Raw genomic sequence first — 12,221 nt, 5'->3', positions numbered from 1 at the left:
GCTTTAAGGTCCCTTCCAATCCAAACCTTGGAGCTAGTCCTTTCTCAGGACCATCCCTGAATATGCCTCATTTTTTCCTTTCATTGAGGATGCTCACTGCTGTCTGCCAGGCCAAAAATCACTAGAAGTTGGTAGTTTCATTGCTAATCTCTCCTCGCCCTTTGCATGAGGGATGATGCTCTTTGATGTCCTTCCTGCTTTCCAGAAACAAGCTTTTCTAGTATTAGGAGTGAGAGGATTAATTCCTGGCACATTACTCTCAGGTGCTGGTGCACACCAGAAGGGGAATTCTGCCATGTCAGAAATGTCTCTCCTGCAGTCAGGCCGAACCAGACCAGCCCACCTGCATGACTCATGCTACAATCCAGGCATCTCAAGGCCAGCCCTGGCAGCCAGAGCCTTTGCCAGGGAGGTCAGTCAAGATTTCAAGACATGTCTGGCATGTAAAAATACATTTACATTCTATAGGAGCTCCCTTGTTCTCTGCTGCCACTGCCCTGGGCCTGGCCTGAGGCAGTGGCAGGACAGGCCGCAGACAGTGTGGGCCTGAGCACGCCATTTTGGAAGCAGGCTTCCCCTCATGGCACAGACCTGGTGTAAAGAGACCCTGAAGATCCGTAAATGTGATTCTAAGGTTGCCCCCTTCAGTTTTTCTCTTTCTTTCCTTCTGTCCTCACAATCAAATACCATTCCCCTCAACTAGCATTTTACTATGCTAATACATGTAATGTATAATAATAATGCTAATTTACAGTGGCTTAAGAGAAAGCAAGCAAGGCAGGAATCAGCAAGAATAACCTAGGTCCCCAGTTTTCAGTGCTCCAAAAGCAGGGGGGAAGGTGTATGTGCCAGAGCTTGGTTGCTGTTTAATTCCTGCCTTGGCTTTAGAAAGCAGTTCAAACCTTCATAAACATGGAAGTGCTTGTCTATAACTTCTGAAATCCCTGCAAATCCCTCTCTTACTCCTAAAGAGTCCAAACCCTCAGGAGCCACATGTTTGCTCTTTAATCTGAGTCGTGCTTACTTCAGCATAAATGGGAAATCTGGCCTGGATTATTTCTTTGGATTTCTAATAGCACCACTGGTGGTAAAATTATCCCTGCACACAACATTATGTTTTGGTTAATGTGCGAGCTGAACACAGTTACACACAGTATTTTCCACGGGGCTTGAAGTCCTTGAGATTTTGCAAGGCAGCTTATAAACCCAGTTTTTCTGAAGCAAGACTGTCCCAAATAAATTCTGGGCCATGAGCTGCATATTGCAGTTTTTCCTGGCTCCAAGAGCCAGAAGCACTGGGCACGTACTGAACAGGACATAGCCGAGGGCAGCTGGATGAGCCCCATCTGGAGCTCCACAGTTCCTTTGAAAAGTGTGTCAAAAGGGGTCTGGCATGCAGGGGAAATGAGAACATGTGGCAGATTTCTGTGCTTGAAACCAGCCATCCCCACAGCAGCCCGGGATGTGCCTCAAGGCACAACAGGGTCCTGCTGAAGTGCCATTTACTGCTAGGCAGGAATGGGCTGGCCCTGCACAGGTTACCCTCTGCAGCAGCCCTGGGCCTCACAGCTGCTGGGGTATGTTCAAAGAAGAGACTCTAACATGGGGAAGGGGAAGCTGACTGAGGAGCACCTGAGGTCACTTGGTTTGTTCAGCTGAAGAGGAGACTGAGGGGACACCTTGCTGGGATCTGCAGCTTCCTCATGAGGGGCAGTGGAGGGGCAACACCCATCTCTGTGATCAGTAACACGACTGAGAGGACAGTTAGAGCTGAGGTTTAAGTTGCAGAGGATTAAGCTGGATATCAGGAAAAGGTTCTTCCCTCAGAGGGTGCTGGTGCACTGCCCAGGCTCCCCAGGGAATGGTCATAGCCCCAAGGCTGACACACCCCAGGGAGTGTTTGGACAACACTCTCAGGTACATGGTGGGATTGTTGGGGTGTCTGTGCAGGGCCAGGCAGTGAACGCAATGAATCTTGTGGGTCTCTTCCAGTTCAGGATATTCTGTGGTTCTGTGACTCTGTGATTCTATAAAACACAAATTGAGCAATTCTTCTCCTGATTGTCACAAGGGGATTTGGGATTCCCTGTGAATTCAGGGTTCCTTCATTTCACATTCTATGTTTTTTTTGAAGGGCCTGGGAAGCCCCTTATTAATGTGGCAAGACATGACCAATAACCACTCTGATGGTAAATGCTCCATGACTGAATGGTGTGTCAGCCATGGCATAATCCAGGCATTGACACATCCCAGGACCTGTCTCACATATTTAAATGAGGTAGTTGTCAGAGATATTTAAATAATAATTACAAAGAGTAATACTTTTTGCTTGTGATGTCTGGTAGGTTGTTAGGTAAAGACAAGAGCTGGAAAAATATTTTTGGGAGATATTTTGTTGGTGGGGTGCTGCAAAACAAAGAAATTAGCAGTTTGCCCAAGACCAAGACTGCAGGGAACATGGGAAGAGAACCTATCTCCTTTGATTCCTTTATGCAACAGATTCTGTAAAAGCAGAGCCAAGAAGTAAACGTGTCTGGAGTGAAATTGTCCAACTCTATCAGACAAGTCAGAGGGTGACAAACTGGTCCATACAAGTCACTAGTTGTAAAGGGGGCCCTGGTGGCTGTTTCAGAAGTAAATAGTTGCTTAGGATCCAAGAGCTCACACCATCCTTCCGCTCTTGCAGAGTGTTATGTATTAGGAAGAAATATTAGGAAAAAGTTCTTTACTCAGAGGATGGGGAGGCCGTGGTACAGGGTACCTGGAGAAGCTGTGGCTGCACCTGGATCCCTGGAGTTGTTCAGGGCTAGATGGAGCTTGGAGCAATCTGGGTTAGTAGATAAGGTGTCCCTGCCCATGGAAGGGAGTGGGAATGGGATGGACTTTAAAGTCCCTCCCAACCCAAACCATTCTGAGATTCTCTGATTCTATGATTTTTATGCTGTTTTTCATAAGCTTGCATAGTTGAATCAAACTGTGACCATTTTGTCCTGCTTGTTTTCAGTCCTATGACTTTGACAGCCAGATTAGAAGCACATGTTCACTGTGCAGTTGTGAAATTGAAACTGAAGTGCTCAGTTGACCCCCCCAAAACACTGTTTTTGTTGCATTAAAGTTAATGTCTGCTTGTTCAACTCTAGGTAGGACACATGTGCTGCATCAGTAAAAATAGATTTTTATATTTAATAATATATATTATGATATATTATAATTATAATAATATATATTATACTTAATAATATTTTATCTATAATAGATTGCAGTGCACATTTTTTCCAGGAATTTTGCATCAAAATCCTCCAAAAAGACCCTTGAGTTCTATTAAAATGTTTGAAACGTAGTCTTAAATGTTAATCATTCAATGAATCAGAGCCTGATAGCTTTTACTGATACCTTAAGAGAAATTTAATAATCAAGTGATTTTAACAGGACCAGAGGTAACAGGTGTTAACTGAAAGAAGGAAATTCCACCTGAACACTAGGAAACACTGTTTTTTTTTTAGAGTAAGGGTAGTCAGACACTGGACCTGGTTGCTCAGAGATGTTATGTGCTCTCCATCTGTGGACATGCTCAAAACCCTGGACACTCTTCTGGACATCCTGCTCTGGCTGACCCTGCTCGAGCCAGGGCTTTGGACTGGATGGTGACTGCCAGCCTTGACCATTTAGCTGTGACCCTGGTGGGACCCCATGTCACCAGATGCAACAGAATTTGTCAGGGTTTCAGAGGGTTTCTCACTCTGCAGTCCCAAGGCACTACACAAGGCAAAGGAATATTATAGAGGGATCTTCTCCCCTCTTGAGTGCATCACTTTGACTCAGAAAGGACTTGGAAAGCATGGATTAATCTTTATAAATTTATAAATGGTTCCAAACTTCTTATCTCAAGGTAATCCTGCTGGATTTGGGACCACCCCTTCTTCAGAGCACCCACAACTAGGCTTCAGGAGCTAGGCACCCCCTTGCTTATGATCTCCTGGTGTCTTTGTGTCTCTGGTCACCAAGCTGTATCTGGGATAGTGGGGGAGTGGTAGAATGCATCTGCATAGTTTTTGTCTGTGTGAAAGAGCAGCAGTTACTGAAAGTGCAGGATCTTGTGCCGACTTTGCTGCTTAGTCATCCTGCAATAACTGTGACTTGGCAGCTGGTCTGACCCCATCCCTTACAAACGTTTCCATTTATGGCTGGGATTTTTCATTTCCCTTTGCCTCCAATGGCCACACAACTGGAAAGCCTCCAAAAGGGAGAAGCCATGGGTTTACATCAGGAGAAGCCAGCTGTGTATACTCATACCTTACATTTGAAGCCTCTCTCACAGGAACACGCCACCCAGGATGCTCCAGGGATTCCTTAAGAGATCGTTTTGGCCAGAAGCGGGTGCTATGCCCATCTGGTGACAGGAGCACAGATGTCATTGTGGTTGTCAATATTTTCCTTGCCCAGGGCTCAGATAAGCTGGAAGGAGAAAGCTGCAGCCATGTGACCTGGTTGTCCCTGCGCACAGCTGGGTGTTGTGCCTGGTCCTGCCAGGGACCCAGGAGAAGAGGTGGCCATGAGAGCAGATGCTGAAGACCTGAGGGCCTGTGCCCATCCTGAATAGCTCCTGAGTGCTCCTTGCTGGCCTCTGGGAAGAGAGGATCTGGTCACAGGGACTCAACATGTGGGATCCAGGTACCCCCCAGGCATTACAGATGTGCAAGCTTACGCTCCAGTCTGCTCCAGCAAGGCAATGGAAAAAAGCATTCCTGGCTTATGAAGAGCTTTAGGGCAGATAAAGCAGATTCATGACCCAAGCTGGAAAAGGGATGTGCCTGCTGTGAGCTTACTGCTGTGCCTAGAGTTGCAGCCTATGGGGGAATGGCACTGGGATGCTGCACCCCATCTTGTGACTTGTCTTGTGCCAATTCCCCATGTCCTGCCCACATGGAGAACATGTATCAGTGGCCTGATAACAGCTGAGAAAAAAGCCCCAAATAATTTTCCTCACCCAGGGCACCGGATTGGAAAAATAATTTATCATTCATTTAAGGCCAGATTCCAGGAAGGCACTGAAAATCCCGTACTTGTTGCTCCTGCTCCATGTATTTTTGTGGAAATTTAGTGTATGAAAGAGGTGGATGCAGGTGGGGTGGGACCCTCCTACCAGCCCTTCTTTTTTTACAAAAAGGGTGCTAAGATGGGAACACTGACTGACATGCTCCTTCAGGTAACCTCACCATGTCTGAATTGTTTCCTTTCAAACGTTTGGCTGGATTCTGGATATTCTGTAGAAATACAGGAATTCTGGAGAAACCTTCTGCAAACAGAGCATCAATTTTTCCAGCCAAAAAGGCCTGATCTCTGCCAGAGCTGATTCCTCCACAATCAAAGCATTCAGCTCTTCTGAACAGGGAGTCACTGTGGGAAGAACAAATGTGGTGTTATTGCCGGGACCTGCTGTGGGAAATCCTGTCTACAGCTCTTGTTATGGCAAGGAATACAAGAAAAGAAGATCAAAGCCATTTAAAACCATCCCATCACAGTGTAGAATCCCTCACCCTCATCCCTAATAACCAAGTTATCCCTTTCCCAGAATCTTGAGTCCTACCCAGTCCTTTCTCTACCCAAACAGAGAGAAGAACAGGAGAGTCTCATAAAGGACTGAGACTCCAAAGCACTCTCCCCAGATCAGAAGCGTCACTGGGGTGGGTCCTCTGCTGAGTGCTTTCCTGGCCTGGATCTGGGACCTTCACCTGTCAGGGATGGAAAGTCCAACTGGAGATTTAGGGGGTCCAAGGAGCTGCTTATGGGGCAGTAATGGGGAATCCTAGTTGAGAGGCAGCACTGAAGCTGCCCTGGGGAGAAGACAGTGACTCCACCACCATCTAGAGGGGAACCCCAACACTTAGTACAGGGAAATGGGGAGCTATGATGGAGATGGGACATTGGATTGGGCAGGATGCAGCTGATGGCTCGTGAGAACAGGCTGCTGGGACACAGAGTGTCTTGTGCAGGGCAGAAAATCTTTTGGAGGGACAAGTGGAGGGATATGTGGAGCTGTAGGTCAATCCTGCTGTTCTGAGGACCAGCCCCATGGAATGACAGGCCATGGAGACTGCAATAGGTGAATATTCAAGTGGTGGATGTGTTTTGGGATGTCTGCTCTGGACAGGGAGAGCATGGAGGTTATTATAGGACCTCCACAGGGACACAAAGTGGAGATTGTCTCCTATGTGCACTTAAACTTCTAATGCTTTCTTAATTTTTGGTGTTTCATAGGGTGAGGGAGTTATGTAGGGCAAGGGAGACTGATTCCAACTCAAACTGTCCATGAGGAAAGGTAGCACCTGTGGATCGTGTCTCTTAAGGGGTGTGATGATGATAAATGACTTTGTCATGATGGAATGATACAAACATAACCAAATGGCAGCTCTTAAACACATTTTCTCCTGAAATGTGGACTTTAGGCTGCATGAAAGCAACTCCCAGTTCTGGCAAAGGACCCTTAAGTCACATAATGCTGTTGAAATTGGGGCTGTGGCTGCTCATGGTTCATGTAGCTGCTCATGGCAGCTCTGAGGAAGCAAACCCAGGCTATAATCTTTTTCTGGTGTGCTACAGCCATGGATTTTCTTGGTGGCTGCAGCATATACCTCCAACACTGCTGAGGGGCAAAGACCTAGCACCTTCTGTGCTCCCACACCTCTTCCAAATGATTTCAAGAGCAAAACCCTGGGCTGAAGGCAAGCTTGCTGTTTGTTCCCAGAGGCAAAGCGGGACAGAGGCTTTGCCAAACCCAGCTGCTGTGTCCTGCTGCCAGTCCTCGATCCTTTTCCAAGGAGGTGTCTGTCCTCTGTGGTCTCTCAATGGGATCCATGTGTTCTTGATGAGAAGCCTGGAGAGCTTAATCATCCCTGGTCTGGGGTTTTCTATTAAGTACTCCTACAGCCTTCAATTATCTGGATTCCCCAGATGGGATGTGGGAAGCTGATTTCCCCACAGGGCCTCCAGTGGCTCCTGCAAGTCCTTCCTTCCCCCATTCCCTGCTCCAGCATCCTTTCTCACTGTGCTTGTCCTCATGCGTCCTGAGGGTGGGGTCTGCTGTATGGTATCTCAGTCACAGACTCACCTTTTCTCTTTTAGTGTCTGACAGAGAGGTGCTGAGCAGACAGTCCGTGGGCTCTGGAGGCGGTGAGGTGTGCAGAGGCAAACCTGGGCTGCTCTTGGGGATACTCACATTGGCCTGAGCTCATACAAATTCAGTTGTTAAACCGTGAAGCATCTCCTGTGAGCAGGTGAACCTGTCACAACCACTACCACAGTTTCAGGAGAGGCACAAATTATGTACTTCATGACTTCATGGCAGAGCACATTTTTAATTCATTGACTGTGGTTTTGCTGCTGTCTGAAGAGGCACTCAAGGTGGGTAATGTCCATCATCCTTAGAGTGATGCAGGGAAAATAATGTAAAATGAAACTCTGGCTTCTATGCCCAGGAAGACAATTATTCAAAAAATGAGTAATGCATTATTTCTTGCTTATTTCTGTGTCTTTCTTTGCATTTTTATCTTTGTAGATAGAGGCTGCCAGAGCCTGGAGAAGGGACAGAAGGGAGAGTGAAGAAACGTCCATAGAAGAACTGCAGGTAAAAAGAAGAAATCCAGGTAAAAGAAGGAAGAATGTTTGTAAAAAAATTGTATGTAAAGGAAGTGTATGTAGAAGCCAGTGAATACATGCCTGCACTTCCCCCTCCTCACTCTTCATTTTGTTTATCACACACTGAAGCTGGAAAATCTCAGGCCTCTTTGGATTGCAGATAAGCATTCCAAAGCCTTAAGGAAAGTGAGTATAAACATAAGATATTATTTATTGTGTGATTGATCAAAATGATTTCATTTGACATTGGAGATTGAGCTCGCATTAATGCTCCAATTAAGTGCACAGACTTTCAGTTACCCTGGTAAAAGGGGTGTTGCGCCTCTGACAAAAATAGTTTAACTTCCTTGTCTCCCTGATTTCTTGGCTTGATTTAAGGTACTATCAGAAAGGAATCCAAGGAAGAATGGAATATAGCTCTCCTAACTCACTCTGAAGAGTACTTGTTTTGTCTCAGGGGAATACGAATTTAATAATGAACCTTGTTTTGGGGTTTTTGTTGGGGGGTTTCTTTGTTGGGTTTCTTTTGTTGTTACTTTGTAGTAACACCTTTGAAAACAGCTCAGATAAGAATCTTTGTCTTAACACTGGTTACAAATCTAATTATATTACATTTCTAACATGCCTGAAACTCCTGTTCAAACTTTTATGACATTTGGTGCAAATACTGTTTTCCTTCCCAGCTCGCGTGATGGGAGAGGGAATTTTTTTATTGCTGTGTTATGTTTGGCCAGGAGGACATTTCGTTATGGAATTCTAAATTTCTTTAACATAAAAAGAGCCACAAATGGGACAAGGGCCTTGTTTTTCGTTAGAGCAAGAATTCCAGCATGTGTGTAAGGGAAAAGGAGATGTTAAGTGTTGTGCCAAAAGCACAAGCAACACCCTGCTGTACGTGACCCGGGAGCTGAGCCAGAGGGCTGCACAGGATTCCCTGGATCCATATCAAATACGTGAGGAGCAGCAGCCATGGAGCAGTGGAAAAGCTCAGCAACCCCAGGAACAGCAGCTGGGAGGCTGCACACCACCCTCCCCTAACAGGGATGTCTAGAGAGTGGGCAGCTTCCTGCAGCCTCACCTGAGTGGATGGAAGCAAGTCCTGAAGGGTTCAGCACATAAAGCCAGGCCAAGGAAGGAGACAAGTTGGGATTTTGCTTCATGAGTGGATGGTTGAGGTGGACACAGATTTCAGAGGGGGTCACTCTAGTTCTGAGGCACCTCTGTGCATGTGCCTGTGGCATATACTGTTAGCAAGATAGAAATCAGCTGCAAAATTTTGGGGTGTCAAATATTTTGCAAATTATTATGATTGCAAATTTAACCTTGAAAACTTTGGCCCCATACTGAGATCATGAACGTTGTAACAATGGAATCCATTGCTCCAGGACTGCACTGGTCTTCCAGAGAGTTCTGGGGAATGGAAGTGAGTACCAAACACAGCTCCCTACCACTGCAGGAGCTCATTCCTGAGCCTCCCCCCACCTCCTGAGGGGAGGTGAGGATTAGGGATTTTCAAGAATCTCAGTTTAATGCTGTCTCTGATGAACATCTTTAGTAGCAAGTTGCAACCTTGAAGTCACAGATTTTCTTTTAGGATCTGAATAACAGACCCCTAAAGCCAGCAAAACTTCTCTCATTGATTTCAGTGTTAGGTTTTTTTTTCACATTTCCTTTCTAATTCCTCTTTACAAGTCACATTGAAATGGGAATTAGACATAATCTGCCTCAAGGATTCAGCTCCATACAAGGGCTAAAGCTGGAAACATTCATTTAAGACCCAAAGGCAGAATATCATGATTGCAGAGACAGTGCTGGGATTAAAGACACTATTAAGCATTTTGAATAAACCAGCTCAGTTACTGACTCCCAAGAAGGCCTTACCAGGCGCCTCCTGAAGGAAGTCACTGAAACCAGGGCCAGGCCCCTCCCAGTGCAGCAGCCCACACCAATATACCCCCAGATTCAGAAAAAAGCACCTTTTTTCCCCTATCTGCTTCATTTCAGCCCCCTCTTTTCCCAGGATAAGGCAATAATTAATTCCTTTCCTTTCTATTTATACCCATTAGTCATTGCAAAAGTGTCCCCCATAGATTTATGGTTCAGTATAATGAGGATGTATTGAGGGAATATTATTCATGCAGTTAGTTGAAATCTAAAAGAGAAAGTCTATTTTATTTGTAACTTTAGCCAGAGTAGTCATTTCATGGGGGGGGGGGGGGGGGGGGGGGAGGGGTGGGCAGGGCGTTGTAGACTGCGCCTCCAGGCTCCAGCAAATGTTTAGATAGGAAGAAAAATGAAATTTCTTTCATAGGTCTGTACACGGTGTTAAGGACTGTGGGTGGGGTGGGATGGGATGTGACTAAGTTAAAAAAATGTACTTTTTTTTTTGAACCATCATCAGTAAAAGCCTAAGGAGGAGGATGAGGTTTCCTCTATAAACTATGTGGGTTTTTTTTTCCCTTAATATCACAGAAACACTGCAAATTTTTCCTTCTCGTTTCTCTGGTGACAAGAAAACAAAACAAATGCAGCTGGGTTGTTCTGCTCTGGCTGTATTGACACACACTGTGTGTTTTAACTCTTTTCCCTCCCTGCCCAGTGCTGCAAAACTGCAGATGGCCTGAAATCTCCACAAACATATCTTGGAATTATCCAGCATGTGCTCCAGACCACAGAGGCATCAGCCATCTCTCTGAGGTCCTGCCCTGCCAGGGAGCTGGAATGCAGTTGCTTCACTATGCAAAGGTTCTTCTCCATGAGTCAACAAGTTTTGGGATTCAACCATCCTATCTGGCTGCCTGGAAAAAAATGTGCTGCAAGAGAGAAAAGCATCAAAAAGCACAGATTGGGAAACTGGTAAAAGGGCAAGTATTCTGGGAGAAAGGGATTCAGGTTGTCCTTTCCCCAGTCTGTCTCTGTTCCTTGTCCTCCAATTTTTCATATAGAAAGAATCCCCTGGGCAGGAAGGGACCCAGAGGGATTATCCAGTTCAGCTCCTGGCCCCACACAGGACACCCCAACAATCCCACCCTCTGCACCCCTGAGAGTGTTGTCCAAATGCTTCTGAAGCTCTGGCAGCCTTTTGGTCACTTCCCTGGGGAGCCTGGTGCCCCAGCACCCTCTGGGGGAAGAACCTTTTCCTGATATCCAGTCTAAACCTAAATAATTTGCTTGTTGTGTTCATGTAATGATCTTGTCTTAGTGCTGCCCTGGCACTCCTGAGAGAACTCCGGACACCCTCCCTTTCCCTGGCATTGAAATGCCTGAGATGGCTCTGCCACCCCCTCCATGATAGTGAGCAGATCCAGAAACGCTCTGGGACTTTGACCTTTCAGAAGGGATCAGCTCCAGAAGATGCTGAGCCACCATGGAAAAGCTGAATCTAGACAATAAGCTTGGGCTGAGAAACTAAAGGTACAGTATTTTGCAAGTTCATCTTTATGGCTATAATTACTCCAAAGATCCAAAGAAATAGTGCACCTAGTGCACAGGAGCGTCCCTGCTGTTTCTTCAAACTGGTGTCCTTAAACCCATTCTGAGAAGGGAAATCATGAGCAGACAGGAGATGAATATTGGAGCAAAAGTCTACACACTAGTGGGGTCTAACCAACCATTTCAGGAAGATTGTTAGAACTCATGAAGATTCAGGCTTTCTCACCACTGTATCTGCACCTGGGACATCTTCATCCCCTAAGGATCTTGAGCTCTAGTAAAAAAACACAAGGCTACAGATATAGGCCTGTGCCTGGCAGAGCTTCAAAAGTGCTGTAGGTTGGGAAAACCTTGGGGCTGTTGAAAATTAAATTCTAGAAACTCCAAACAATCCTTCCTTACGTATTAGCAAGCAACAATTTGCAAGCACACAAAAGCTGTGTATAAAAACTGGGTGCTAAGTAAATAAGAGCTGCAAGAGCACAGGAGACTGAAAAGTTAACACTGGGATATTAAAATAGGAAAAAGTATGCAAAGCCTCAGGTAGTACTTGTGTGTCCATGAGTACTCCCTAAACATCCTGGAGCAGTTGGCTTTACTGGCCTAAATTCCAGGAAATGCTGCTAAAATATGGTATCAAATAAATATTTGCTTTTTTCTTCAGAAAGATTCCCCTTTGTGCCTCATCTTGCCACAACTTGAGAATGTCAGGCTCAGTGGGAGCTGTTGTTCCCATGCATAAACCGGGTTAATCCAGAAAAATAAGTTTATGTTGTTTTCTTATATATATATATATATATGCACATGTGTATGTGTATGTGTGTGTGTGTGTATATATGTATACACACACACACACACACACACATATATATATATATATATAAAGAAGATGACCTGATGAAGAAGACATGAATGAAGTGTACTTCAGGCTGTTGGAGAAGTCCTTAGAGCCACAGGGTGGGAATAAGCACCACAAGAGGTTTGTGAAATGGTTTGAAGGCAGGTTCCTGATGAATGAATCAACCAGGAGAGATGATCTTTTGGACCCACTACACAAACACAGGGAAGAACTGGCTGAAAATGAAAAGGTTGGAGGCAGCCCTGTCTGCAGGGACTGGGGCACTTCAGGGGGTGAGAGAAGTCAGCAAGGAAGA

General features: G+C 45.6%; 1 protein-coding gene across 10 annotated transcripts in view; it reads left to right on the top strand.

Annotated features, from left to right (window-relative positions):
- Positions 1-268: 268 nt before the first annotated feature.
- The window catches only part of COL6A2 (collagen type VI alpha 2 chain), a 40,278-nt gene continuing 28,325 nt past the window's right edge, over positions 269-12,221 (top strand). For 2 of the 10 annotated variants that reach the window (XM_086898146.1, XM_023930502.2), the window contains exons 1-2: positions 516-634; positions 7,556-7,624. The gene's annotated coding sequence lies outside the window, so the exon portion shown is untranslated. Of the gene's footprint in view, positions 635-7,122; positions 7,402-7,555; positions 7,644-10,234; positions 11,050-12,221 lie in introns of all 10 variants that reach the window. The other 8 variants (XM_086898147.1, XM_086898148.1, XM_086898145.1 and 5 more) reach the window with 8 other exon arrangements.

The sequence above is a fragment of the Cyanistes caeruleus genome, chromosome 7, assembly GCF_971803275.1.
Source record: "Cyanistes caeruleus chromosome 7, bCyaCae1.hap1.1, whole genome shotgun sequence".
Taxonomy (NCBI): Eukaryota; Metazoa; Chordata; class Aves; order Passeriformes; family Paridae; genus Cyanistes; species Cyanistes caeruleus.
The sequence above is the reverse complement of the archived record's forward strand: the minus strand, read 5'-3'. Positions and strand labels throughout refer to the sequence as shown.